Raw genomic sequence first — 13,073 nt, forward strand, 5'->3', positions numbered from 1 at the left:
TCCACACCTGGTGATGCCCTTTCATCAGTTCCTTTGCGTGTCAACTCTGCAACCCTTTCTCTATTCCCCTATCCCAAGGGACCCCCAGACTTTGGTTTCTTGGAGGCTAACCAGCAGGTTTTCACACCAGAGTCACTTTAATAAACTTTGCGTCATGATGTTTTGTCAGTTAAGAACTCCAGCATCAGACAGACCTGGCCTTTATCCCCCATGCCACTGTTGTAAGTTCTGTGACTGGTCATTTTATTTGACCCCTTCCCCCAAGACTCACTTTACTTATGTATACAATTAAGATACTAATACTACTAATTTAATAGTTTCTTGTGAGGACCAAAGGAAGTCATCTGGAGAAAAGGTGTTTGGTACTACCGAGCTCTCAATAAAAGATGTCATTATCATCACATCTCTTGTAATTCTTAATAGATTATAAACTCCATGAGACAGGAGATATGTGTACATAGTAGACTCTATACAAGCTTGTCAAAGAAAATTTTGAATCTTGATGTAAAAAAACCTCAAATGCTTATATCCACATTTATCTTGAAAGAGACCATGTTTCTGTCTATATGAATTAGAACAGAAAAGTACAATTTTTTAGATATAAATAAGTCTAAGCTACAATACTAGGTGGTTAACAAGTAAGAGTTGGCATTGTTCAAGATCATTTTTTGCTATTCATGTGGAAGACTAATAAAATAATGAAAAGTACCAAATAAACAATTCACTGGCTTCTTTTATTTTTAATGCTTCACAAATTTGCATGTCATCCCTGCCAACGGGCCATGCTAACCTTCTCTGTATCATTCCAATTTTAGTATATGTGCTGCTGAAGCAAGCACTTGCTGGGTTCTTTTATTCAAGCTTCACTTTCATAGCCAGGAGAAAATATGATCACTTGTAATTTTAAGTCTTTTTCAAGGGATCTGTGGCCAGATGTGGTAACATGAATTAGCCTCCATTTTTAACATCTTTTTTTTTTTTTGGCATTGTGAATGCACCCGCCCTCTCACAGGGCTTTAAGAGCAAAAAAGTGTTTATGGTATAATGGTACATACTACCTAGGGGAGAAACAGCCAGCATGGTTGATCAGTAGGTAGCATAGGGTCTATGGGCTACAGTGTTCCAAAGGGGCCCATGGAACATCCAAATCCTTGAGACATATTTTTTGACATTTTAAAATTTTTAATTGGAAGATGATTGCTTTACAATATTGTGTTGGTTTCTGCCATATATCAACACGAATCAGGCATTAGTACACTTATATCCCCTCCCTCCCACCCCCTACCCAATCCCACCCCTCTAGGGTGTCACAGAGCACTGTATACCTTTGAGATATATTTTTAAACACTGGTAGATAAAACTAAGGAAAAAGAAAAATGGCAACAACAAAAATGTCATTTCTGCACTCCAAGCAAAGTCTTTCTAGTAATGAATTGGTGGAGATGCCAATGTTCCTTTAAAGCAAACTCTCACTTTGTTCTCAGGGGAAAAAACCCAACTGGACTCTTTAAGTAGACACTAAACAAAAACTGTCTTCTAAAATGGAGATGAGAATCTGATTTCCTCATTTAGGGGTGGTGATGTTAAAGGTACCCTCTATTGGAAGCAGGCTGCATCTCTGTGGACCAGGATACTTTGGGAGAAAATGTGTTTCTGGAGGAAGAGGGAGAGGTGACACAATTCCAGTTCCCCGCCTGGTTCTCTGAACTAATTTTTGGTCTTGTGCTTAGAGGAGCAAGTCAGAAGTGTACTGCAACTCTTTTCAGAAAAGATTTTATAAGATTCTATGCTTAAGACCCAGATGACAAAATGTAAGAGAGTTGAGGAAAGGACAGTTCTCTTGGCCTTTTCATTTGTTGATTCATTCATTCAAAAAATGTTTATTGAGGGACTTCCCTGGTGGTCCAGTGGTTAAGACTTCACCTTCCAGTACAGGGGGTGCAGGTTCAATCCCTGGTCAGGGAACTAAGATCTCACATGCCTTAAGGCCAAAAAACCAAAACATAAAATAGAAACAACGGTGTAACAAATTCAGTAAAGACTTTTAAAATGTTCCACATCAAAAAACAATCTTCAAGAAAACATCTATTGAAAGCCCGCTTTGCATTGCACTCTGTGCTACATGCTGGAAGAGAGAGTGGTGAACCAGACACTGTCAGTGCCTCTCTTCACATCTCTTACATTCTGCTTTTGTATTAGTCATCACTGCTGCCTAACAAATTACCTCAAAACTTAGTGGTTTCTCCACTGCTGCCCTGAAAATTAATTCATCAGTACCATCTTTCTAGATTCCATGTATATGCATCAGTATATGATATTTATATTTCTCTTTCTGACTTACTTTACTCTGTATAATAGGTTCTAGGTTCACCTATCTCATTAGAACTGACTCAAATGCTTTCCTTTTTATGGCTGAGTAGTATTCCATCATATATAGGGTTATCACAGCTTCTGTATCCAGTCATCTGTTGATGTACTTCTAGGTTGCTTCCATGTTCTAGCTATTATAAATAGTGCTGCAATGGACATTGGGGAGTAACAGACATAGAGAACAGACTTACAGACACGGGAAGGGGAGGAGGGAGACGGTGAGATGTATGGAAAGAGTAACATGGAAACTTACAATACCATATGTAAAACAGACAGCCAATGGGAATTTGCTGTATGACTCAGGGAACTCAAACATGGGCTCTGTGACAATCTAGAAGGGTGGAATGGGGAGGGAAATGGGAGGGAGGTTCGGGAGGGAGGGGACATGGGTGTACCTATGGCTGATTCTTGTTGATATATGACAGAAAACCACAAAATTCTATAAAGCAATTATCTTTCGATTAAAAAAATTTTTTTTAATTTACAAAACTGAAAAAAAACTTAGTGGTTTAAAACAGCAAACATTTATTATCTCATAGTTTGTGTGGATCAGAAATCTGATTGTGGCTTAGCTGGATATCTCTGTCTCGGGTCTTACCCGAAGCTGCAGCCAGGCTGTCAGCCAGGGCTCCAGTCACCTCAAGGCTTGACTAGGGAAGAATCGACCTCCAAGCTCTCTTGCGCAGTTACTGGCAGGGCTTCAGATCCTCCTTGGCTGACGGCCAGAGACAACAGTCCCTTGCCACGTAGATCTCTCCAGAGGGCAACTCAGAAGTCGGCAGCTGGCTTCCCCCAGAGGGAGGGCTGAAGCAGGAAGAAGTCATGGTCTTTTTGTAACCTAATCTCAAAAGTTACAGCCATCACTTTTGTGAGATTCTGCTCATTAGGAGCAAGTCATTAGATTGAGCCACACGCAATGGTACGTGGTCACAAAAGGGCACTAATACCTGGAATCTGGGATCACTGGGAGCCATCTCAGAGACAGCCAATCATAGGTTGGGTCTCGCCCCATATCACTCACCTTTGTGAGGGAATCTTTCCTCATTCTATCTCCAAATTGCTTTTTCTGGTATAATAGAGGAAATCTATTTTGGGGGGTGGGCAGGTATCATTCATTATCAGAATCTATTCAATACCTGAAAACATGCTGATTAAGAAATTTTATAAAAGCAGGAGCCTACAGTACATCTTTAAAAGAAAAAAATATGTCTCCAGCCCTGCCAGTAATTCCAATCAATTTCCACAAATATCACTAAAGCACTCTTAGATATATATCTATATAACCATCCACCAAAGATTTCAACATAATAAAAAGCATTTAAAACAGTAATTACAGGACTTCCCTAGTGGTCCAGTGGTTAAGAATCCTTCTGTCACTGCAAGGGACACAGGTTTGATCCCTGGTCCAGAAAGATTCTACATGCCACAAGACAACTAAGCCTGCACACTCTAGAGCCCTTCTCCACAACAAGAGAAGCCACCATAGGGAGAAGCCCAAGTGCCGCAAAGAGAGAGTAGCCCCTGCTCGCCACAACTAAAGAAAAGCCTGCAGCAACAAAGACCCAGTACAGATAAAAAGTTAATTACAAGATTAAAATATTTAAAAAATAAAACAATTACTGAATAACTTAACCCTTAAGGACCTCATTAATGGATATGTTTGCATGTAATACACAATGAAACTATACAATATCACATGCAATTATTTTCCTTCTATATACCAACAGTCACATACATTAATGTAAATAATATATTAAAGATTTATAATTGTTACAATGACATTTAGAAGAATAAAAATAAATCTAGTAGTAAAGGTTTTTAATGTTGCCACATATGGGTCTCTTACAGCAGGTGTAAGAAACACATAGCAAAATTTGGTTGTAATGTTTTCCTGTCAATCTAACAACTATTTGGATAGTGAGATTGAGAACTACCTATATATTATGTTGTGCTTATCACATTTCTAGTATCTATAACTAGTGCTAATTGACTTTCAGTTCATTCTCTTATAGTTTACAGACAGAAATAAAAGTTATCAGCAAATAATGACCACTTTTGTATTCACTTTGTTCAACAACTAGATGGCTTATTCTGACTCTTGGCTTAAACCTTGGGCTTATTCTGACTCTTGGCTTATAACATTGACTAGAATGTAAGCCATGTTAAACTTAGCTTTCTTGAAAAACTAAAAACACACCACCATATTTTTGGATGGAAAGCCTAACTATAATAAAAATGGTAATTCTCCCCAAATGAATACATAAATTCAAAGCAATTACAATTAGAATCCCATAAATTTTTGTACTACTTTGTTTTATAACAGAGTACATGAGCTGGTGGCTCAGACAGTAAAGAATCTGCCTGCAATGCAGGAAATCTAGGTTCAGTCCCTGGGTTGGGAAGATCCCCTGGAGGAGGGTATGGCTACCCACCCCAGTATTCTTGCCTGGAGAATTCCATGGACAAACGAGCCTGGAGTGCTACAGTCCATGGAATCTCAAAGAGTCAGACATCACTAAGCGACTAACACACACACACACGAGCTTTAGATAGAAAAACAAAAATCTAAGTCTAAACTAATAAAGTTATAAAAAAAATAGTATGTGAATCTTCATATGCCAAAATTTAAATATATCTTGAAGCCACTATAAAGAAAATAGTATGATATCAATATACAAATAGACAAATATTAGGTCAGTGGAACTATTACAGAGACTTTAATATGTGACAAAAGTGGTAATTCAATTCAGTAAGAAAGGGGTAATTTATTTAACAAAAAGTCTGGCACAATTGGTTATCCATCTACAATAAAATTAATTTTAACTGTCTACAATACCCCACTGTTAAAGGTAAATTTATTTAAACTTAAAAACATAAGTTTCAATAGTAAAACAAGAAAAATCCCAAGAACTTTTAGACAAATATATGTGTAACTTAGTGGTTTTGAGATCTTTTATCTGAGCTAGAACACCCAGAAACTATAAAGGAAAACTTAAACATACTGACAACGTAATTTTCTTTTTAAACATTTCTATAGAAAAATTTCATAAACAAGTTCAAAAGACAGATGATCCATTGAGAAATACAACTTACAAATACATATGCCAGATAAAAGGTTAAAATGTATAATACTCAACTAGCTCCTTCAAACTGATAAGACAAAAATACACAGTAGGAAAATGAAGACTATGAAGTGCAAATCCAAATAGTCTTTAACAATAGCAGTTTGAGAATATGTAAATTTTAAAAAATTCTTCAGTTCTTTCTCACCCATTAGATTGGCCAATATTTAAGTACTCACAACTATTCTTGGCAGGATGGGAAGGAAGCATTCATCACACTGCTTACAGTACTGACTGTTCATATTCTTTTAGGAAAGCAATCTAGGAATATCTATAAAAATGAAAACCACACATACCTTTGGTTCCAACAATTCCACCGGTGTGAATGTATCTCAAAGAAATAAAAATAACAGTATAACGAGATTTACACAAATCCATGAAGAGATGGTAGGATGGCATCACCAACTCGATGGACATGAGTTTGAGCAAGCTCCAGGAGTTGATGATGAACAGGGAAGCCTGGCATGCTGCAGTCCACAGGTCGCAAAGAGCCAGACATGACTGAGCAACTGAACTGAAGTGACTGACACAAATCCATACACAAGGATGTTTACAGCAACATTGTTTCTATCATAGCAAAAAGAATGCCTTGTAACAGAGAAACAAGTAAATAAATTATACATCCATATCATGGAATACTGTGCAGACATCAGAGGAATTAACTAGATCTGTTCCAGTAAACTTGGAGATCCCACTGTTGAGTAAGAAAAGCAAGAGGCAGAGGAAAGTATATAATATGACGCTTCTTCAAAAATGAATAACGGTTTTAAACCCCTATGTGTATATATGAGTATTTATTTTTAACATAGCTATATGGACCTGAAGAAGGAGATGAAGAATATACACATCCTTTTGTTAGCACTGGTTATGCAGTGGAGGGTGACATGCAAATGACTAAAATTGTATTTGTATGTAAATACATACGAGAGATGAATGAAAGGATGGTAACCAACATATAATGCTGGTTACCACAGGATGGTGAGATTTCAGGTGATGTTTTACTTTTATTTCTTGTATTTTTCTGTATTTTTGCACTTTGAATAATAAACATATTTGTTATCTAATCAGAAAAAGAATATATCTATTTTCTAAAAGACAATTGGGAAGAAGAAAGTAGTGTTCAATTTTGAACAGCTATGCAGGAATAGATTTGAAATCAGTTAGAAACAGAGAATAATAGGAGGGGATACAGTTTAAAATTATTTTAGATAAGGGACTGAGAGGACTTGACAATTTGGAGGTCCATACGTGTGCACACACATACCACTTTAAAGCTTTTAACCAGTGGGAGTTGTTTCAGCTTTATTGAGGTATAATCAACAAAAAATTGTATGCATTTAAGGTGTACAACTTAATGTTTTATATATATATATATATATATATATATATATATATATAGCAAAATAATGACCACAATCAAGCTAATTAACACAACTGTCATTCTACAGTTAAACAATAGTCACCATGCTGTATGTTAAATCTCCAGAACTCATTCATCTTACATTATTGAAACTTTGTATTCTTTGGCCAAGATCACCCCATGGAGAGAAATTCTTTAGCTGCATGCTCTATGCTGCTGTTGTTGGTAGCCATGAGGTTTCTGTCTCCTAATATTTGCTAAGTTTTTTCACATCAGCAAAGTAAGCAGGGTTCTGTAATTTTTCTCTTCACTAACAACCTCTTCAATCCTGAGTCAAACATTTTGTCTGCTCAAAGGGGAAAGGGGGGAAGATTTTTTGTTTTTGTTAAGAGGGGTGGGGAACTACAGTAGACTTTGCTTTTAGGTAATTTTTATCAGTTAAGCTACTATATAAATTCTAATGAGTTAGTACTCACATATGCATTCCTGGTGGCTCAGATGGTAAAGAATCTGCCTGCAATGTGGGAGACTTGGGTTTGTTCCCTGGGTTGGGAAGATTCCCCTGGAGGAAGGCATGGCAACCCACTCCAGTATTCTTGCCTGGAGAATCCCCATGGACAGAGGAGCCTGGAGGGTTACAATCCATGGGGTCACAAAGAGTTGAACATGACTGAGTGACTAAGAACAGCACACATGCATATATGCATGCATGCAGGTTTATAGATACATGCTTTTTCTATCCTCTATACAGATATATATTTAAATAAAAAATAAATATCTGTATAAATAAATAAATATTTATTTAGGCACCCAAGATGGCTGTGTCTTGGTGGAGAAGTCTGACAGAATGTGGTCCACTGGTGAAGGAAATGGCAAACCACTTCAGTATTCTTGCCTTGAGAACCCCATGAACAGTATAAAAAGGCAAAAAGATAGGACATTGAAAGATGAACTCCCCAGGTCAGTCGGTGCCCAATATGCTATTAGAGATCAGTGGAGAAATAACTCCAGAAAGAATGAAGGGATGGAGCCAAAGCAAAAACAATACCCAGTTGTGAATGGGAATGGTGATTAAACCAGGGTTCGATGCTGTAAAGAGAATATTGCATAGGAACCTGGAATGTTAGGTCCGTGAATCTAGGCAAATTGGAAGTGGTCAAACAGGAGATAGCAAGGGTGAACACTGACATTCTAGGAATCCGTGAACTAAAATGGACTGGAATGGGTGAATTTAACTCAGATGACCATTATATCTACTACTGTGGGCAAGAATCCCTTAGAAGAAATGGAGTAGCCATCGTGGTCAACAAAAGAGTCCGAAATGCAGTACTTGGATGCAATCTCAAAAATGACAGAATTATCTCTATTCGTTTCCATTCAATATCACGGTAATCTAAGTCTATGCCCTGACCACTAATGCTGAAGAAGCTGAAGATGAACAGTTCTATGAAGACCTACAAGACCTGCTAGAACTAACACCCCAAAAAGATGGCCTTTTCATTATAGGGGACTGGAATGCAAAGTAGAAAGTCCAGAAACACCTGGAGTAACAGGAAAATTTGGCCTTGGAGTACAGAATGAAGCAGGGCAAAGGCTAATAGAATTCTGCCAAGAGAACACACTGGTCATAGCAAACACCCTCTTCCAATAACACAAGAGAAGACTCTACACATGGACATCACCAGATGGTTGACACTGAAATCAGATTGATTATATTCTGTGCAGCCAAAGATGGAGAAGCTCTATACAGTCAGCAAAAACAAGACTGGGAGCTGACTGTGGTTTGGATCATGAACTCCTTATTGCCAAATTCAGACTGAATTGAAGAAAGTGGAGAAAACCACTAGACCATTCAGGGATGACCTACATCAAATCCCTTATGACTATACAGTGGAAGTGAGAAATAGATTTAAGCGACTAGATCTGATAGACAGAGTGCCTGATGAACTATGGACGGAGGTTTGTGACATTGTACAGGAGACTGGGATCAAGACCATGCCCAAGAAAAAGAAATGCAAAAAAGCAAAATGGCTGTCTGGGGAGGCCTTACAAATAGCTGTGAAAAGAAGAGAAGCGAAAAGCAAAGGAGAAAAGGAAAGATATAAGCATCTGAATGCAGAGTTCCAAAGAATAGCAAGGAGAGATAAGAAAGCTTTCCTCAGCGATCAATGCAAACAAATAAAAGAAAACAATAGAATGGGAAAGACTAGGGATCTCTTCAAGAAAATTAGAGGTATCAAGGGAACATTTCATGCAAAGATGGGTTCAATAAAGGACAGAAATGTTATGGACCTAACAGAAGCAGAAGAGATTAAGAAGAGGTGGCAAAAATACACGGAAGAACTGTACAAAAAAGATCTTCATGACCCAGATAATCATGATGGTGTGATCACTCACCTAGAGACAGACATCTTGGAATGTGAAGTCGAGTGGGCCTTAGAGAGCATCACTACGAACAAAGCTAGTGGAGGTGATGAAATTCCAGTGGAGTTATTTCAAATCCTGAAAGATTTGAAAGTGCTGCTCTCAGTATGCCAGCAAATTTGGAAAACTCAGCAGTGGCCACAGGACTGGAAAAGGTCAGTTTTCATTCCAATCCCAAAGAAAGGCAATGCTCAAACTACCACACAATTGCACTCATCTCACACGCTAGTAAAGTAATGCTCAAAATTCTCCAAGCCAGGTTTCAGCGATACGTGAATCGTGAACTTCAAGATGTTCAAGCTGGTTTTAGAGAAGGCAGAGGAACCAGAGATCAAATTGCCAACATCCGCTGGATCATCAAAAGAGCAAGAGAGTTCCAGAAAAATATCTATTTCTTCTTTATTGACTATGCCAAAGCCTTTGACTGTGTGGATCACAATCAACTGTGGAAAATTCTGAGAGAGAAGGGAATACCAGACCACCTGACCTGCCTCTTGAGAAACCTGTATGCAGGTCAGGAAGCAACAGTTAGAACTGGACATGGAACAACAGACTGGTTCCAAATAGGAAAAGGAATACGTCAAGGCTGTATGTTGTCACCCTGCTTATTTAACTTCTATGCAGAGTACATCATGAGAAACACCTCGCTGGAGGAAGCTGGAAGCAAGATTGCTGGGAGAAACATCAATAACCTCACATATGCAGTTGATACCACCCTTATGGCAGTAAGTGAAGAAGAACTAAAGACCCTCTGATGAAAGTGAAAGAGGAGAGTGAAAAAGTTGGCTTAAAGCTCAACATTCAGAAAATTAAGATCATGGCATCCAGTACCATCACTTCATGGCAATTAGATGGGGAAACAGTGGAAACAGTGGCTGACTTAATTTTGGGGGACTCCAAAATCACTGCAGATGGTGATTGCAGCCATGAAATTAAAAGATGCTTACTCCTTGGAAGGAAAGTTATGACCAACCTAGATAGCATATCAAAAAGCAGAGACATTACTTTGCCAACAAATGTCCATCTAGTCAAGGCTATGGTTTTTCCAGTAGTCATGTATGGATGTGAGAGTTGGACTGTGAAGAAAGCTGAGCACTAAAGAATTGATGCTTTTGAACTGTGGTGTTGGAGAAGACTCTTGAGGGTCCCTTGGATGCAAGGAGATCCAACCAGTCCACCCTAAAGATCAGTTCTAGGTGTTCATTGGAAGGACTGATGTTGAAGCTGAAACTCCAATACTTTGGCCACCTGATGCAAAGAGCTGAGTCATTTGAAAAGACCCAATGCTGGGAAAGATTGAGGGTGGGAGGAGAAGGGGACGACTGAGGATGAGATGGTTGAATGGCATCGCCTACTTGATGGACATGGGTTTGGGTGGACTCCAGGAGTTGGTGATGGACAGGGAGGCCTAGCATGCTGCGGTTCATGGGGTCACAAAGAGTCGGACATGACTGAGCAACTGAACTGAAGTGAAATATTTATTTAAATTCCTATTTAAATACTTTAATATTTAAATAGATACCTATTTATTTAAACCTTCCCTTGTTGAAGAAATGATTTTAAATGGCTATTAAATAGACAACATTTTGTACTTTCAAGAGAGTGACATCTTGAAAAATAAGCTCTTGCAGCCTTTATTTTCATGCCATGTCTGTCTCTAAGGACCGGAAATAGCATCATCAATCTGGTGCCTTTGGCTACAAAGAGTCTTCCAAGAATTGTTCCAATCTATCACAATACAAATGACCGTGAAGATGGTCAAACGGCCCCAAACCCCTTGTGCTGCATTTCAGTCAATAAGTGCTTGTTGAACTGAATGTTACAGTGGATGTAAGCAGACACTGAAAAACTCCTATTTCAAAAACAGGTCTAAAAGAAGATAATCATTCCTAAAGTGCTCTCAAGTCAGGGAATCACCATCACAGCTAAAGTGAGACCGCACTGACACAAATTCTGTCAATTTCCAGCAAAACTTTTGCTTCTGCCTAGCATCCCATTCCATATCCCCACTGGCACCAGCTTCTTCCTCATGAAGGAAGCTTGGTATGGTGGAGCCACAGAGGCTTGAATTAAAAGCCTATCTCTGACCCTGACCAGACATTGATTAGCTGCGTGGCCTCAAATGAGTCAATTAGTCTCTTGAGGCCTTGGTCTCGTCATCTGCAAAATGGAAACAGTAATACCTGGATCACAAGTTTCATTGAGGGCTAAGTGCAAAGCTCTTGGCTCTGATTAATATTAATTCTTTCTTTACCCCCTTCTCCGTCTTGAGAAATCCTACTTATTCATCAAGGTCCACAAAAAAAAAAAAAAATCACCTCTTTTGTGACACTTTGCCTCACCTTCTCTACAAAATTAATTATTGCCTCCTCTGCACATTCACAGCACCCTGATCAGACCCCTTTTAGACTACTTACTACATTGCTTAGTTTTCATATCTGTCTCAATAAATTAGAGGCTTTTTGAGGGCATAGCCTGTATCATATTCACTTTAACATGCCCCAATATCTTGCAACAGGGCCAGTGCCTGGCACATAATAAATGCTCAATAAATATTTATAAGATGAGTTTCAGCTATAAGCAAAGAAATATCAGTTCAATAGTTTGAATATCATGGTATCATGACCTAGTTAAGTGTGATACTTTGGGGTTTTTGTTTGCTTTTGCATCGTTCATCTACAGAATTCTCAGAGGGTAAATATACCCCTTGGCAGAAAAGGAACCAGTCTATCTACTTTATTTAGACTTTCAAAAGGCCTTTGACAACCAGGCACGATTCCAAGGGAAACATTTCCTGCAGGTAGAGAGCTGCCTCTGCAGCCAGCCCACCTCTATGTGCTGAAATCTTTTTCTTCTCAGTGCCATCTTTGGTCTCACCTCCTTCAGGAAGCCTCTTCTGATTCCTCCAACCTCCCTCAAAAATGGTGGGGGCATTCTGTCTCTCCTCTCTTGTGGAACACAGAACAGTTTGCTTTGTGTATATTCAGCTCCTTGATTATATGTCCAATTTCCCCTACCAAGCAAGAGTAAGTGGGAAGAACTGGATCTAACGACCCTGGTAACCCTGCAGTCCCTACTACAGAGCTGTATACGTCACAGGCTTATAATATACAATCAGTGAATTGAATATATAGACAAGGGCCATTCTGAGTGGGAGAGATTGCATGTAAGAGCCCTGCTATTATGGTCAAAGGAACATAGATACCAGAGAAGTAGAAGAAGGAAGGAAGGAAACCAGCTTTTGCCAAAGGTCTGATCGTTAAGCACTTTTTTACACAGGGAGGAAAAATTGATTTGCTCGTGTACTATGTGCTAGGCTTTGTGCTATGTATTTTGACATACATAGTTTCATCTGGTGCCCCCAGTAAGAAAGAGGAGCAGTCTTACCTCCCCCCATTTGTTTCTTTCAACAGATGTGTATATTCAGCACCTTTTTAAATTTCATACCCACCACTAAGGAAAAGGCACAGAATCACAAGATAGGTGGAAAAGATATCTATGTAAACAATCACAATACAGAGCAATAAAAACATATTTCATAAAAGGCCTTTGAAAAGATTCCACATTTAAGGAATCTTTTTAAAAGCCTAATATGTTTGTTATCAAGACAACATTTTAAAATCTAGTCACTGGATTTTTTTGGATTACCTCTTCTTTTCAGTATGAAGATAAAGACTGTCCTATATGAGCAATCCAACTGCCTTGGGCTCCCTTTAAATTCAAGCCTGAGATAACCTGGGGATCACAAGTTGAAAGTTTATACTGGCCAATCGGGCCACAAGAGAGGGTGAGGGCAG

At 38.7% G+C, this 13,073-nt stretch overlaps 1 non-coding gene across 1 annotated transcript; it reads right to left on the reverse strand.

The window, feature by feature from the left end:
- Positions 1-732: 732 nt before the first annotated feature.
- Positions 733-839, reverse strand: LOC138072044 (U6 spliceosomal RNA). The gene has a single exon (XR_011144201.1). It is a non-coding gene; the product is annotated as a U6 spliceosomal RNA (small nuclear RNA).
- Between the last annotated feature and the right edge of the window lie 12,234 nt (positions 840-13,073).

Source organism: Capricornis sumatraensis, chromosome X (assembly GCF_032405125.1).
Source record: "Capricornis sumatraensis isolate serow.1 chromosome X, serow.2, whole genome shotgun sequence".
In the NCBI taxonomy this organism is placed as follows: domain Eukaryota; kingdom Metazoa; phylum Chordata; class Mammalia; order Artiodactyla; family Bovidae; genus Capricornis; species Capricornis sumatraensis.